Below are 17,096 nucleotides of genomic sequence, written 5' to 3'. Positions count from 1 at the left end.
TGTAACGATTGGTTACAGAGAAATGATTTAAAAGTCACCGTTACAAGCAGATTAATTTTTTCTTTTTATTAACGTTTTTATTAAGCAAAGCGAAGAAAATATACATTTTATATCAGAGTACTTACACAATTGTTTGCAGGTGCAGCCAATTCTGATTTTTCAAAGCGATTCACATCGTCTCGATCGAAGGATTTGACAAAATTGTTTCGCTGACAAGCTTTTTCATACTTGCTCTTGAATCGAGATATTGAACGTCGAGTGTTACTTCGTGCTCGTATTATTTCTCACTAGTTAAGATCGTTCATATTTTATAACTCGTGAAGAAAGAGGGTTTGAACAATTTGAAAACTCGAAACAAAACCCATGCACGAAAGGAGTCTGAACATACGACGGGACGCGAATTAGAGGTGACAGATTATACAAATATATCAGAGGCGAGAAAATTACATGGATCTGCCAGCGATTAATTCGCGCAAATTGTTTTCGTATTTTCATTTGCGGGGCGTGTGCGCTTGACACGATGCAGAACCCTAACGATCTGACGCGTTAATATTCTCTTTAACAGTGGGGTAAATTTACGCGAGATTCTCAATACGGTGACTGACCTTGTCGTAAAAATGTGATTGCACGTTTTCGTGTAATTGCATCCGCGACGTTATCGTTCATATCGAATTTCAAACGGGGATTCTCCAGCGACGTCGCGAACATTTTCGTAAATCGAGACTCTACGTTAACGAAAATAATTACAGGATCGTTTATTTATCCGTGTGGCCAGTGTTTCGAAATCTACTTGTACCGTGCAACGGTGGAAATATCTTATTTATGGTTTTATAACGAAATTATCCAAGACAAAGCTGACACGCGAGCTCGCGTAATGGAAACGTTACTATAAAAGAAATAATAACAAGGGTATGAGAAAGTTCGTTGTTAATTCGCGCGTTAAACTCGACGTGTGATAAAAATCTCTACTAAATATATTGAGGAGAAGGTACACGCTGGAAAATCGTGAACGTTTCTCGAAATCCGATCCGTCCAACTAGCGATAAAGATTAGAGGGTAATATCGAGCTCAAGACGTTGCTCGCTTCGAGGGTGAACACTCCATCCGAGGATGCTCGAAAATCAAAACCAGAAGGGATCGCTTCGACGCGTGAATACATAGAGAGAGAGAGAGAGAGAGAGAGAGGTAGAAAAAGAAAAAAGAGAAACATACTCGAAGCATCCGTGAATACTCTCCGAATACGATTCGAGAACAGGAATTATTCCCGCATAATATTATTGTACCAAAACGAAAATGTTTTCCAATTGTCGCGGATTTCTTTGTCCGTTCGTACTCGTCCCTTTCTTATATTTTTCAATACCGTTTCTCTTCAACGATAAAAAAAAAGAAAAAAAAAAACTTACCGCAGATATATTGAGAATCGATGAGAAGGATGTACGAAATATAAATATACAGATCGCGCAATGGTCCGGCCGTTTTACATGTAAAACTAAATCGATGCATAAATCGATAAATAAAATCTACGCCGGCTTCAACTTTGTCGATCTCTCACCAGAGGAAACGTTTCCGTTATATATTTATGAACATTGACGGAGCTACGATTTTCTTATTTTTTCTCTCTTTTTTTTTATATATACAGGAACACGAACAGAGACCGAGAGAAATTCTCAAAGTTTGCGGTCGTTCGAGATGTCCGCGAATATAATTTTTTCGTAAACAAAAAAATTATTCGTATGGAATTATGATAAGTATCGATTTATAGCTTCACTACTTTTACAAGTTACTCGTTACAAGGACGTTTTGCATATTTTTCAGGTCGATTACGAGCGAAGCTACGAACAGCGAGCCGATGGTTTCGAATGGATTTCGAGTTTCTGGAAATTACGGAACGATGCATTCCAAGAGAATCAAGGGATTCGTACTTCCGATCTCCCCTCCCTCTCATCTTTCTTCGTCTTTTCGTTTTACGTTTTGCGAATGGCGACGGTGATTGATTGTCCCGTCAGCGGCAGACAGGAGCGGGCACTATATAACAAAAGTAACAAAGCGGTTCCGTTCCGCGAGAAAGACGCGATGCTTTTCGGTGAAGCTGAATTGTTCATCCGTTCGTTGGTTTCGTTTGTTTCTTCGTACATTACACATCGCGTTTTCGATCATTTTTACAAATCGCCATCATTATTACCGACTGCGCGAAAATACTCTTCCTTACGGTTAACGATTCTTATCCATGTTCCGTTTAAAAATTGATTTTTTAATTTTGAAGCGTTCGTTCGTTAGATTCTCAAAGTTCTTGGTTCAGAAATGTCTCGAATGTATTAGAACTCGCGATTGAAAATTCTCGTTCACGTTCTTTGAAAAATGACTCCTTTAACGTGTTTGTCCGTTAGACTATACTCTCGGAGTATTTGAGTAAAACATGAATGTATAGTAATTAGTGTTTTTATATGTGCAATAGAAAACTAGAAAGGGCTGAGGAAATACCCGAGGATCGATATTCAAGGATCGATACGGGACTTTGTTTCGTAACGATCGTACGGTAGTTGTCCATCGATCGAAATCGCTCGAGTGCTCGAAACATTGGAGTAATCGGAGGGAATTCGAACGGAGTAAATTCGTTTCATCGGATTAATCGGTCGAGAGCTTCAAAAATCGTACCACTTGAGATATTTTATCTTATATTTCCTATCTGGCGTCAATTTCTACGCAAATTAATATTGAAAACCGTGGCTCGATCTTCGAGACTCGAGTTACTTGAACAGATCGAATGCCTCGTCGATATGTAATTGCACGGAAGTAAAGAATTATTTAAAGCTAAGTGTAATCGAGGTCGAATCGTAACAACAATATACTCGTCAACACACGACCTGTTAAAGAAATACGTTTCTTTATTTATACTTTCGATAATAAAATATAATCGTCGTCCAAAAGCACGAAATTTCACAAAGATCACGGAACCTCGCGGAAAATGGTGAACAGTGAATACAACGCGAATAACTTTCGTCTCCGCGGAGTAGTCCAATTCTATCTATCCCTAGAATTTTAAGCTCACCGATTACTATACATTCGTTTATTTCGTATCCTCTCCCCGTTACGGTCACCCTCTTGGAATCGCGCTAAACCGTTAACTTATTGGCCTCGACCACACTTTGGCGCGTTCTTCCCATCCGGCGGTCTCTAAATCCTTAATGACCCGCGTCACAATTAAACCTGTCGATACCACGAACGTACGATTCGAAAAGTGCAATATCAATCGTGTCGGGATCGCCATAAAATCTCGCCACCCCCCATCGTGTTCCGGAGTTCGCCTTCTTTTCTCGCTTCTAAATCATCGGTCGCGACCCCACACGCGGGCACACACGCGCAGCGTGAGAGCAACGGAGAGGGAACGAGAACGAGAGAAAGAGAGAGCGAGAGAGAGAAAAGATTCGAAGATCCATAAGGAGAATAATTCTCCCTCGGGGTCCCGGTTCTCGTATTAAAAAGAAGCGAAACGTTTAAGCGGGTCTCGTGCGAGTGCCACGAAGCGGCAGCCCGTCCTAAGGATCGCCGTACGAAAGGATCCAGGGCATAACGACGACATCCGAAATGCGTTATATAGAGTGGGTAATCGTTAAACGATTGGCTGCAGCCACCCTCCCGGTCTCTCCTTCGTGCCACCCTCCCTAACCCTCTCTAACCCTCTCTCACGGTGGCGAAGCAAGCCTGGTCGAAGGTTCTCCTCCGTTTAACCCCCTTCCTCGTGCTCGCGCGACCGCCCTTACTTCCGCCTATGCCCACCCCTGGATTCTCTCTACCACCCCCCTCTTACCGGCACCGGTGGCGCTGAAACGCGGCCGCCACCCCTTCTGGCACCCTCTTCATCTCCCTCCCTCTCGCTCCCTCTTTCGTCCCTCTCGCGGGCCACGATGCCTAGGCGGTGGCGGTGGCGCCATCTGGCGCAGTTTAATAAAAGACGATCGATTATGACGTCGGCCTCAGAACTACCCCTCAACCTCGCCGATTCTCTTCCTCAAACCCCTGTGTCTCACCCTATCCTCCCCCTTTTATTCCCCTCTTTCGCGATTATACTCTCTCTCTCTCTCTCTCTCTCTCTCTCTCTCTCTCTCTCTCTCTCTCTCTCTCTCTCTCTCTCTCTCTCTCTCTTCTCTCTCTCACACACACACACACAAACACACTCTACGTTTCCCTCCTCGTTGTTCTTTCTCCTCGTTCGTTGCTCTCTCTCTCGCGCTCCCGTCCGATAGCAATCCTCCCTCTTTGTCATCGTTCGGAGGTTTCTCTCCTTCCTCGTCGCTTATTCTCTTCTTCGCCATCCTCTCGACTTTCCCTCTCCCCCCGCCCCACTCCTCTCTCGACCGCGCGTATATCTCTTTCTTTCTCCTGTCCTCCCCCCTCCTTCCCGGCCGACTCCAAACCCCTCTCACAGGTCCGCGCTAAACATTCCGCGTCTGCGTTTCGTCGCGGAGAAGCGACGAAGGGGAGGGAACGGTGAGATCGAAGGGTGCAGCGGAGGAGGCGGAGAAAAGGGACGTGAGCGCGGAACCCTGCACCGAAGAGGGTGACTGCGAGGGGGATATTTTTTCGGGGGTGGGAGTCACGCGCGGTCAGCGTGGGCGGGGGCGGTGGTGAGGGTGGGGGAGGAGGGGGGTGGGGCGGACGAAACGTAAAAAAATACGGTACGAAACTGCCGTGGCGCGATCCTGCGGGCGAAGGGTTGCCTGATGTATGGAAAGGAAGCCTCTTAATAGAGGGGAGAGAATCGGTTCTCCTCCCCTCCCCCCATGGATTTATCGGCGGACCGCGTTCTATATCGGTGATGTTTTAATTGAGCCGGCTCGTTGATAAATGATAGTGTTAATCCGATGGTCCTTGAATCTATGCCGCGCTTAATTAGCTCTTTTTGCCGAGCCACCCTTGTTATCGCCACTGATGTTATTACGATTCCCGCGAGTCAGGGAATTCATTCTTCTAACGCGTTATAACGCCATGGTCCATGGCGATCGGCGTTCCAAAGTCACGACGATTCTTCGAAGCGTTTACAAGACACGAACTTCGATACTTGGAAACTTTTGAGTAGCGTTACTCCTGTTAGTAATACTATAAAATGACGAGTATGTGGATTGTCGAGTATCTCGACTTTTTACGCTACTCGCGTTAGTAATGCTATAGAGTGACAAGTGCATCGATAGATTGTCGAGTATTTCGACTTTTTACACTACACATTTTCGCGTTAATAATGCTGTAATATAGTAATGCTATAAAATGACAAGTGTATCGATAGATTGTCGAGTATTTCAACTGTTTACACTATGGTTCGAACGAACATCGAGGACATTCTTAAGTATAGAAAACTGGCGCGGCGTTTAACGCGTTAACGGCTTCGAATTGGAAGCGTGATCGATTTTCCGTTCTCCAACGTGGAAAACGTTGCGAAGTGTATGATTTCCAATCGCCGCATTGTTTAAAAGATGTTACTATACGAAATTGTTGTCCGACGAGACATTAAAATTTGATATCGATTAAAAGATACGGGGGTGAAAGTTCAATTTTGTTGTGATTTGTAATACGTTTGTTACGGGTTATTGTTTGAAATTTATCGTGAAATTAAATATTATCATTGGGAAAGGATCGTTTCTGTAGTCTCCGATATATAATTTAATACAACGCGAAACAACCGAGCAAATTTACGAACAATCTGCGAAGTTATAGATCATTAAATGTAATAATTCTTCGAGCTATCCTTGCAGTGTCTTGTTTTTCTTTTTTTCACAATCGAAGCTATTACATTTCATACGACCGGATCTATCCTCTGCCCTTGATCCTCTCGTTGTATTATAAATTTGTTACTTTTTTCTAACATCGACATAATTAACAAAATTTGGATTTGCCCAACGAAAGTTTGCAGAAATAATATAAGCGTTTTTAAAACGAAGACGAAACAGTTTTTACGTATCATTGTATCTTGTACGTTTCTTTACACCCAATTTTGCGTTCGTACCAAATGTTACGTACAACCTTCTTCCAGACACTTGTAAAGTTATAAAAATTACAAGATGAAGGGTGTTGTCGTTGGTACGGAGATTCGATCGACAGAACGATTAGAGAACGAGATTACGTTAAGGTTCGTTCGGCATTTTCGGAACGATTATGAAAATACCGAGACGGTCGATGAATCCGGCTTGTCACATATCCTTTAAATCGGTTTTCAGACATCTTCACGGATCACGGCCGAATGCATTCGTATCGCTGGTACGACATTTCGGCTGGAAATATCGCTTGCCATTCGTGCCAGGTCGTAGCCACTCACAGCTGTAGCCCGTTATACCATCGGCACGCAGACGGATTCCAAATTCACAACTCGTACCCCCGACTAAAATCTTTCGACGTTGGTATCGGAATATATTCTCTTTCATACCCTCTATTCGCAAAGTCGTATCCATAAAATCGGATAGGCCTGTAACGATAAATAGGAGGGGTACGTTTCCTCTCTTTTCCTCAACCGCGAAACTTCTTTAAACTCTCGCGGCAATTCTCAATGGAAAGAAGTCGGTGGTCTACGAGTGTCGATATTACGTACTCTTCGGGTCCATTTTCAAGAGCGTTACCACCAGGTGCGATCAGGTTGAAACTATGATACCGTTCGATTCCTCCACAGAGTTCTCCAAACATGTGTAAAATTCTATTAAACTTCAAGTTGTCTTTTAATCGGTTCCCTCCAAGTTTACGCTTAACTGAGAATCGAGGATTTCGATGATAGAATCTTAACTATATTTCTTAAAATAAAGAAAGAAAATCGTTGGGATAAAATTATTCCTGAAATATTTTCTGCCTGAAATCAATAAACGTAAAGAAAATTGTCAGAATAAAATTGTTACTATGATACACGAATTTATCACGGTAATTTGATTTCAATTGTAAAACGTTATCAAACTTGTCCCTCGATCGGTTTCGTCACAGTTCGATCGAGAATCAAGAATGTAGGTTTGAATAATAAAATATCAGTTACGCGTTCTGAAATAAATAAAGGTACGAAAATTGAGAAAATTGTCGGAATGAAACTGTAATTAAAACACTGGAATGTATCTTGAGAAGTCGATTAAAATTTCAAAACCTTACCAAACTCGATGTTGTCTTCCGATCGGTTCCATCGAAGTTTGATCGAGAATCAAGAATGTAGATTTGAATAATAAAATATCAGTTACGCGTTCTGAAATAAATAACGGTATGAAAATTGAGAAAATTGTCGGAACGAAATTGTAACTAAGACACTCGAATGTATCGTGAGAAATCGATGAAAATTTGATTCGTTTTTAACGCGATCTTGAATTTCGATTCTGAAAGATCGTGCCTCGTTACGAAATGCGGGATCGTCGAAATCGTCTCGCTCTACGGCGCGACTCGACGACGAGACGAGTTCGTAAAAAGAAAGGAGAAAAAGTAAAAGACGAAAACTTGAGAAGAAAATCGGATTTACCCGATTTTCCACTTATCGGACCGCGAGCGGATAGTGCGCTCGCCGAAAGTGATTAAAGTTGATTCACAAAAGGATGAATCTATATGCATACCGCGGTATTGTATATTCATGGTTTCTTAGTTCGTCTGGCTTCGGGGGTAGCGGCGCTTTCTCAAAGTAAAATCCATAATGCATGAAGGTCCACGGGCTAAGCCGAAGAGCTTAAACCGTAAGATATTGCGCGACGTTATATTCATGTTATGCCCTGTAAGAGGCAGCTTTTGTTTTTAATATCCACCGCAGACTGTACACAGGGAGTTTAGGGGCAACGTTATGACCAACTTCCACGAGACTCTCGCTCAACTTTGATCCGTTTTAAGCCTGGGAGGAGAAGGTCAACGTTGTTTCGTCAAATATGCCAGACGAAACCGGAAACCGACACTCTTGGTAACGATTCCTCGTCGAGTATCGAGGAATTCGACTCGCGAAGGTGTTTGTACGAAAGTTCATATTTAAGATCGCGTTGAAAACGAATGAAATTTGAATCGAGAGAGGAAAGAAAAGTGGTGCAACCGTTGTAGAATCGTTGACCATTTTTGTATCCTTTGATTTTAATTATTTTACCATATAGATGTATAGATTGCTTAATTTATCTCGTAGAGAGTGTTCGTGGAGGTATTGGGCTTGAGTATGTGTTTCAATGGAAGAAGAATCTTAAGAGAAGGGAATATATTACAATACTGAATCATTTATTGTTTTTGTATCCTCTACTCTCTATTATCTCACCCTATTCTTGGGCATATATAGCTAAGTTGATTGCTCGATCTTTTTTATAGCGAGTATTCGTGGAGTATCGAAGAGTTCAACTCGAGAGGGTACTCTGACAAAGGAGGATGTTGAAAAGTGGTACACGCTTGTGTGGCTCTGGTACCAAATATGGTAGAATTACTTACCCCAAATGCGATAGAAAAGTTATTGAAAAAAACTACCTTTACTCCTGTCCAATAGCACGTGAACAAAATATTTTACCGAATTGACGAGGCATATTATCCAAGTCAATATTATCCGATAGTTAATCAGTGTAGAACTATCTTCCATAGAAGCAAAGAACAGAATGTGATAAATATTCTCTACATTCAACACGTTATATTTTGCTTCACGTGTAAGTTATACCGTTTATCACTTTCTACGGTTGTTAATTAATATTATTCACAGTTTTTTCTTTTGTTCATAGATCAACGAATATCGGAATTTCGTGCATACGTTTCCAAGTTACGATCATTCGTAGTCGCCAATTTCAAACTTGCTTTCGATTATTCACCGTACTCCATAAACGTATCAATCTCTCGATCTTTTTGCGAGTGTTCGTGGCTCTGAAGAGTGTCCTGGTAAACGTAACAGAAACTCGTGAAAGGAGACAAGTATTTTATCTCTTCAAATCGCGACGTATTTTAATATTTCCCGCTTCTGGTTATTTCACTCCCATTGCATCGGTACACGACACTTTGTTGTTTTCAGATAATGGTTCCACGTCGACCTACAGAGTCCGTTTCAAAGAGATATTTCAGCAAATCTGCGCAGAACGAGCCGAAGTAAGGTACATCGAATCGTCGATTGCTATTTTCTCTGGTACTTGGCCGTTTTATTCGTCACGTGTTTTTATTTAAAACAACAAGAGGATCGTACGTTAAATTTCGTAAAACGTACAGAGAAATTTGAAAACAATTCGTCGCTGCGACGATCGAAGAAGCAGCTGGTGCGACACCCGTTCCTTTTTCCGTTTCGAAGAGGTAAATAATAATCCAACAACGAGAATGTAATTTATCAACCGGTAATACAAAATTTGTGGTAGCAGGGTTCGTTCTGAAAAATTTGTGACACACGTTCCTCTTTCGGACGACCGTGTATTTTATTTATATTTTTGATCCGTAGCTATCACCGAACCGCGTGTTTCGATTTAAGTATCTAAGTACCTATTCAAGCGCGATTTCGTTGTTCGTTGAACGTAACGAAAATCGGTAGCAAACAGCCGAGATCGTGCAACATTTTCCACTTTGATCAGGGGGACAAGATCGACTGCTGGGTAAATACTGGACTTCCAACGGAGGACAACGACCGATTGTTCTAGCAAAAGGTTGTCCAAAGTAAACTCGAGTCAGAAATGGCTCTAATGGCTACAAATTGATTCGACCGACGGAATCTAGGAAACTCTATATTCTCCCGAAATGCAAGCCTAATGGTCGATCTATCTAACGTGTCAGTGTCAGTTACGTGGGAAAGAGCAGACCGCTTGTCTTTCGCGTGGAGATCGAGTGTTCAGATCCTCTATTCGAGCACGTATATCCATGAACAAATTTATCCGAACGTATTAATTGACAACCTCTTAATCGTTTCATTGGTATATCCGTATTGGATAACCAACAATCAGGAAACATGCTAATTGGATAGAAGATCCAATTATCGACACCGTAACGATCGATTGTGTAATTGTTGCATAGTTTTTTTTATTTCTCGACCGAAAGTATACGTTTCTCTCGTTATTTATTATTCCACGGTACATTTAGTCAAAGGTAACGTTTTTACGACTTTTGAAATTTTTATCGTTACTTGTAAATTCATTAACTCAACGAATTACTATTGTTCAATATTAGGTAAAAACAGCTGAATCAGTTGTCGAATCACGTTCGTTAATAGTTTCTACGATGTCTATATTGTCCAAAGAATATTTTAAAAAATTACATATTGTAATCGTAATATAATCGTCTTCCTTGTTATTGCCTTCATTTTTCTCTCGTTAATAAGGAAAACTTTTGCTCTTCTAATCGACTTGAAACTTTTGATAATGTTATAGAAAATTAACGGAGAAAAAATTATGTTCCCCCATTCTCTATTGTATTAATTACACTTATAACTGTACATCTGTTAAATTCTTTTTTACATATCATTTCGTAAAATGTACTCGATATTTTAATCGAAACAGCTTAAAGTGACGGTAATTGAATAAGTGTCGGTAAATGGATCCTTTATCTTATTAATTGTCAATGTTTAAATAAATTTGATTTATAATTCATAATTTGATATAAAGTATGGCAACCGACCACCGTTTTAATCTTATTTGTGCGCGAGGAAGGTTCTTCGGGGTGGGTGTACAAAGACGTGTAAAATGGGCGGGCGTAGACGACCATTTTGCTCGAACTGCATCGACAACAGGCAATCGTCTTAATGAAATTTAAAATTGGAGATCAAGGATATACTTGTCGTAATCTCGAAAGAAGGAACTCCCCCTTTATTTTTTCCCACGCGGGCTAAATAGGCTGTCAGTAGCACCGAACGCGAGCGTTCCATTCTTCGCGCGATCTTTATAATTCGTTAAATCTTTAAGATATCCTGATCGGAGGAGTGGCCCGCTCGTTTTAGGTATAAAGAAATGAAAAGATTGAATAAGAGGGGCTCGTTCGTTTTCGTTTAACGCTTCCCGGTGATATTGCCGGAGACATTCCGTTTGTGAGATTTTGAATTAACACGGTATTCTCTAACATCCCCTCGGTTATCGTGACTATTCGATTTCGAGAGCTAGAAATTATTAAATTAACGAGGGAGGATCGCGACGAAACTTCACGATTCGAGAAATCATCAAACGTTACCAAACAACGACCGTTATCTATCATAAATTCGATACCACGCTCAATTAACGGATCTTGGGTGAACCTTTGAAATTTCATTTTTTATAAAGTGAAGAAAAACATTACTCGTTTCGACGTTACAATTCTCTTCTCTGTTCTCGTTAAAACCACTCTCTACTTTTACAATTCTCCGAGTACTGTAACCACAATCGTTCTCGAAACTCAAAAACATCCAGCTACCATCTGATCGTTTTCGAACGATAAAACTCACCTACCTAGTCGGTAAAGATTTTATTGCACTTCAGTTACGTGTCGTAAAGCTATCGTTGCACGCGTAAAACATTCGTCGTAGCTTCTTACGACTGTTTGTGTCGTCAACTCGCGGCTGAAATTGGCAAAAACATTGATTTTTTTCAGTTTTAGGGTATCGGAGAATTGAATGCTTCGAAACGAGTGAATATGAATTGCGAACGGCTCGTGTCCACGATATAAGAGATTTCTAGAAAGGTGTAGGTCGCATCTGAAAGCGAAATTGCTCTTTACATCGTCAATTAATACCGGTGGCGTGACTCTGACAGGCCTGCCAAGTTGTAAGAAGGAAAACCGTGGCGCCGTCGCTTTTGATTATTAAAAAGATAACAAGCCCTCGAGGACTTCTTTACTTTTTCCCTTGCTTCCATCCGTTCGTCCGACGGCACGGAAACGTCTTAAGCACAAAAGTGCCCGGCTGCTCTTAATTCCGGGTAATTTAAGATCGACGCGTTGATGTGTCCTGCCCACGGGCGACACGGACGATTTTGAGAAGACTCTCCACTCTCGATACTCGCAACTTTCCCACAGGGGAACACTAGTGAGAGTAGATCTCACGCTAGTGAGAATAGATCTTACACTAGTGAAGTAGATCTTATATTAGTAAGAGTAAATCTGACACTAGTGAGAATGATCTCACACTAGTAAGAGTAGATCTTACACTAGTGAGAGTAGATCTCATATTAGTGAAGTAGATCTCATATTAGTGAGAGTAGATTTCACACTAGTGAAGTATATCTTACACTAGTAAGAGTAAATATCACACTAGTGAGAATAGATCTCACACTAGTGAGAATAAATCTTACACTAGTGAGAGTAGATCTCATATTAGTGAAGTAGATCTCATACTAATGAAGTAGATCTCACGTTAGTGAGAGTAGATTTCACACTAGTGAAGTAGATCTTACACTAGTAAGAATAAATCTCACACTAGTGAGAATAGATCTTACACTAGTGAGAGTTGATCTCATATTAGTGAAGTAGATGTCACACTAGTGAGAGTAGATCTCACACTAGGGAGTGATTCTCGTAGATTTTAACGAAACTTTGCAGGTTTATATATCGACGTGTAATAACCGAATTTTATGTAACCGTTATATAACCGAAATTATAATGGTAGATGACCAGGTTATGAAAGAAATAAGTGTAAAGTTTGTAGAAACCAATTGATTCGAGCAGTAGAGCGAAATTCGTCGTAGAAGCAATGAAAGCATACTGTCAACCTTAAAGCATTCTTATGTTCGATTATAAGCTTAAAATCTTTGGATTGAAAATGTACCGAACATACTAGAACTCGTGTTTCAAGCTTTATACTAAATGAGAGAAATAAAAGTATATAGGAGTACCTATTATAATAGATATTATACGCTCGAAGTCTTTGTGTTCAAAGAATTTTAAATGTATCGAAATTCGTGTTTTTAATTGTATAATATAAAAATTGCCCTCCGCGAAGGAAAAATCGTTCGATAAAAATGGCTACAGAAATTACCATAGCGCGTTAATAAGGAGTTTCATCATTATGTAGATTTGCTCACTATTGGTAACTTAGGCGATACGGAGAACAGGATTGTTCTGAATCCAATTTTTTGTGTAAAAATTTGCTTTGACTGTAAGTCAACGTTTTCCTGTCGTTAAAGGAATCAGGAAGAACAAAGACGCGGACATGCTTGGCGAAGGGTGAGTTCACTCACCATCACTAATTACTTTAGTCATCCCCCTTTAACCCTCGACGTCCCTCTTAAACCCACCCTCGTCATAAACTGTAGTGAAGGCTCGAATCAGAGTGAAACGGCACCTTGCCTTTTCCTCCATCCCTTCGTCCCTCACACCACTTCTCAAAGTACAGACTACCCTTGGAAAAGCTTTATTATTATCATCCACCCGTACACCGCAAGTCTTTAATTAAATCTCGACGAAGATTCGTAAAACAAGTACGATTATAAATACGATAAAGAACAACGCGTAATCGATCCGTGTAATACTCGTTTGATTCACGAAATTGTACGTTCTCGATCGTATTCGTTTCCTTTTAACTTTTCGAGGCACAGTGGGTGAACAAATTCGAATGAAAAATTCAAATAACACGTCACAGGTTGATAATTCAATCTAACATATCCCAATTAATCTTAATCGATCTATTGTTTAATTTTTGTTACTTTGTATCGTTTCAGATGCTCGACAACTGTGCCCCAGAACGAACGAACATTATTCGTGGATACGAGACAATAGCTTCGATGATACACGATTACGATTTTGTCCCTTCGTTGAATTCTCATTTTTCGTTCTCGATAGCGTATCACCGACGTTTCGAATTTTCGTGCCCCGTGTTCTCGACGCGTTAATTGGTTTATTTCGACGGTGTCTCTAGAACACGGGTTTCCAAGAATTAATAAGTAGCGTGCGAACATCGTCGGTGTACAAAGACACGTGAAACGAGGTCACGAGATTTTGGCATCTGGCGCTCGGTGTTCGGTATTATTAAGAGACACAGAAGAGAGGAACTCCGGAGAGAAGAGAAAGCCATCATCAGACAATAATCGCTTTTATGGGTGTTCGTGTGGTGAACCGTGTTATTAGATAGCAGCCAAGTGCGCAGAACCACGGTCCTTAAATCGCACAACACTCAACATACCCTCCAACAACTTGGAAATTGTTCTTTTTTTCCCTCTCTCGTTTCTACGCGAGAACGACAAGAAAAAAGAATATTAACGTCTGGGTTAGACCATACCGTGACACACTTAAAACGTGTTCAAAGCTCGGTTCGGTACCCATCGATGAAATCTTTGATAAAATTCGGAGTGAAATTTCAGAATCGAGAAAGTATCGTATAAAATATTACGAGAGGATCGCGAAGATTGTTGTAAAAGGAACCTCCGCCGATGGTCGATCGGTGGGTGTAATTTTTAAACGATTTAACTTTCGTGTTTCAACTTTTCGTTTCAATCGTAACTTTTATATTTTAATTTTGAACAAGAAAATATCGAGAGTAACCGTCGTGTTACTTACGTTGGGTTCGAACCGATTATTCGATTGAACGCGAATCCGTGGTACCGGTCTCGGTAGCCGAAATTACGAGGAATCCTGCTGACTGACGACGGTTTCGTCTTCTTAACCGTTTTATTACGTCAGCTCGTGAAATAGCTCTCGGTATGCGCGAGCCTCCACTCGTAAAAGAAGAAGAGAGAGAAAGAGAGCTCCTTGAACTCCCATGGTGGTATTACCAATTGTTCCGCGAGCAACGGAGCAAGAGACGTGAATCCGAAGAAGAAGCTGAGAAAGAGAGGGTTCCTTTTGTATGCGGATGGCGGATACGCAAGAACCGTCAATTTACTCGAAGTCGAAAGTACCGGTTGGTCCCTTGCACGCGTGTGTGCATGTCCCTGTCTCTATGTACCCGCGGTTCTTGGATTTTCTCGTAAAACCACAACCGTAGTGGGCCTCAACCAATGGCGGTGGAGGCATGGCGCTCGAGGTGTGAATTATACATGAGAATATATCCTTCCCGTACCCCGTTCCCCCGCTCCAACCCTCCTCCACCCTTTGCGGTTGCTCCCTCTTTCTCCATTTCCCGGCTCATCTCCCTCTATTCGGCCCTTTGCTAACCAATGGTTATCTCTTACCCTTATTTGCGCCTAATTTGCATACGGCCATATGCTCGTAGCCATGCAAAATGTATCATCGTATCGTCGGCATAAAGGGACCATTTTTGGACAAGAAAGGGGAGGCAGAAACCGGACCTGATTTTTTCTTTTCGAGACACCCTTTGAATGGAAATTTCGTATCGTTGGTACATCGTAGTTTCACCCCTTGAGCTAATTGATGGATTAAATCGCTTTGTCGCATCGTGCGGAAAAGGTATTTTAGAAGTTAGGGGTTTATGTACGCCTTGCTCCAAACAATTAAGAGATGGTCAATTAATAGATGGATTTGGTATCGTTGTTTATATTCGCGTTTCGATAGTTCTTTCCGAGAGAAATTGTACGGTGATTTGAAAACGAGATCGTGATTTTTGCTCGCAGAGAACGTATACGGAATTACTGCACCAAGATGGCCACCGTCGCAAGAAATTGAACAATTGCAAATAGGAGAAGTATTTAATCGTAACTTTTACAACAGATCTTTCCACTGAGATAAAAAAATATATTGTTTGCGCTGTAACGAAGTAAATTTCTTTATAGAAAGATTTCAGAACCGAGCAGAATCGAAACTCCGAGGAAACGGTTGTCGTTGGAAGTAACCTTGGCAAGTTCGATAAACTTGAACGCACAATTTGTAACAAATTTACGGAATAAAACGACGAACCGTGACGAGGGATCTCAACAGGATAAATTTCCTTTTACAAACGGGTGTACAGTTTCCTTGATTAAGGGAAGGAGTGCCAGATTGTAAATTGCACTTCAGGAAACAGTGAGAAAAAGGGGGTCTTAATTGTACCATCCACGGTAATTCTACGTGGTGGAAAAACGAGTCGCGATAATGGGATTGGAATTGTTAAATGGAAAAACGCTTAATTGCATCATTTAAAATAAATCTGCACGATGAAACAACGAACTGCAATGATGGATCGCAGCAAAATAAAGCGCATTTTCGTAAAACGAATATGCAATTTCGAAACCGAGGGAATCGCTGTTGCACCAGGAGGAGATTGCATTTGTCGGAAATAGCGAGGAACAAAGGAGCTTGATTGTACCATTTATGGTGGATCGTCGCAATGAAACAACGAACCGTGATGATGGAATTCGAAAGGATAATTTCGGGGCGAACAGGGTGACCATTGCAATGAAATAAACTGTATTTACCGTGAACAGTGGCAAACGAGAGTGCTCTTAATCCTGCCATTTATAACAAACCTGTACAATTAAACAACGAACTTTGACGATAATTCGCGGTCGCGTTATATTTTTCTTCAGAGATACCGAACAGGTACTTTTGGACTTTGACGAAACACTATCGTCGAGGAATAAGCTACATTCACTAGAAACAGAAACAAACGAAACAATTTTATCGTGTCACTTGTAAGAAACCTGCGCTACGAAGCAACTGAGTAACTTTTAAATAAATAATTTTTGGCTTCGAAGAAACATTATTATCGATATTATCAGGTAACGTGTTCCCTAAGAACAGAGACAAATGAAACAATTTGATTGTGCCGCTTATAAGAAACCTGCGCTACGAAGCAACTGACTAGCTTTTAAATAAATAATTTTTAGTTTCGAAGAAACATTATTATCGATATTATCAGGTAATGTGTTCCCTAAGAACAGTGACGAATGAAACAATTACATCGTGTCGTGTATATGTAACAAAACGGAATGGCCGGTTGCAACGAAATGAATCTTTTTCGAGACACTGAATAGATAATTCCTAGGTCCGTGGAAACACTATTGCGAGGAAGTAATCTGCATTAACTGGTAACAGCCGCAAAAACATTTCCGCACGCAACTCCGTTCGCCGCGTATTCGGCGGAATCGGCAAACTACGCTCATGAAATCAAATGAAACTAACTTACAGTGCCATTTTCTGGGCATCGTTTAGTTTCATTAGCGTCGCCACAGCGGAGCCGGTCTGGTAGCGACGGCGTCGGAACGTCGGTGTATACACGCGGGAACGTGTGAGTACACGTGTGCAGCTAATGAACTGGCATCGCCCGATTAACCCCAAACCGGGGGTATTATATGCTTCTAACTCCATGTATACCTACGCCACGGCTC

The 17,096-nt window shown here is 41.1% G+C and overlaps 1 protein-coding gene across 1 annotated transcript in view; it reads right to left on the bottom strand.

Annotated features, from left to right (window-relative positions):
• The window catches only part of Dbx (homeobox protein Dbx), a 37,154-nt gene that overhangs the window by 6,646 nt on the left and 13,412 nt on the right, over positions 1-17,096 (bottom strand). The window lies entirely within an intron of this gene.

This window comes from Ptiloglossa arizonensis, chromosome 3 (assembly GCF_051014685.1).
Source record: "Ptiloglossa arizonensis isolate GNS036 chromosome 3, iyPtiAriz1_principal, whole genome shotgun sequence".
NCBI lineage: Eukaryota > Metazoa > Arthropoda > Insecta > Hymenoptera > Colletidae > Ptiloglossa > Ptiloglossa arizonensis.
This window is presented reverse-complemented; position numbering and strand designations above follow the sequence as displayed.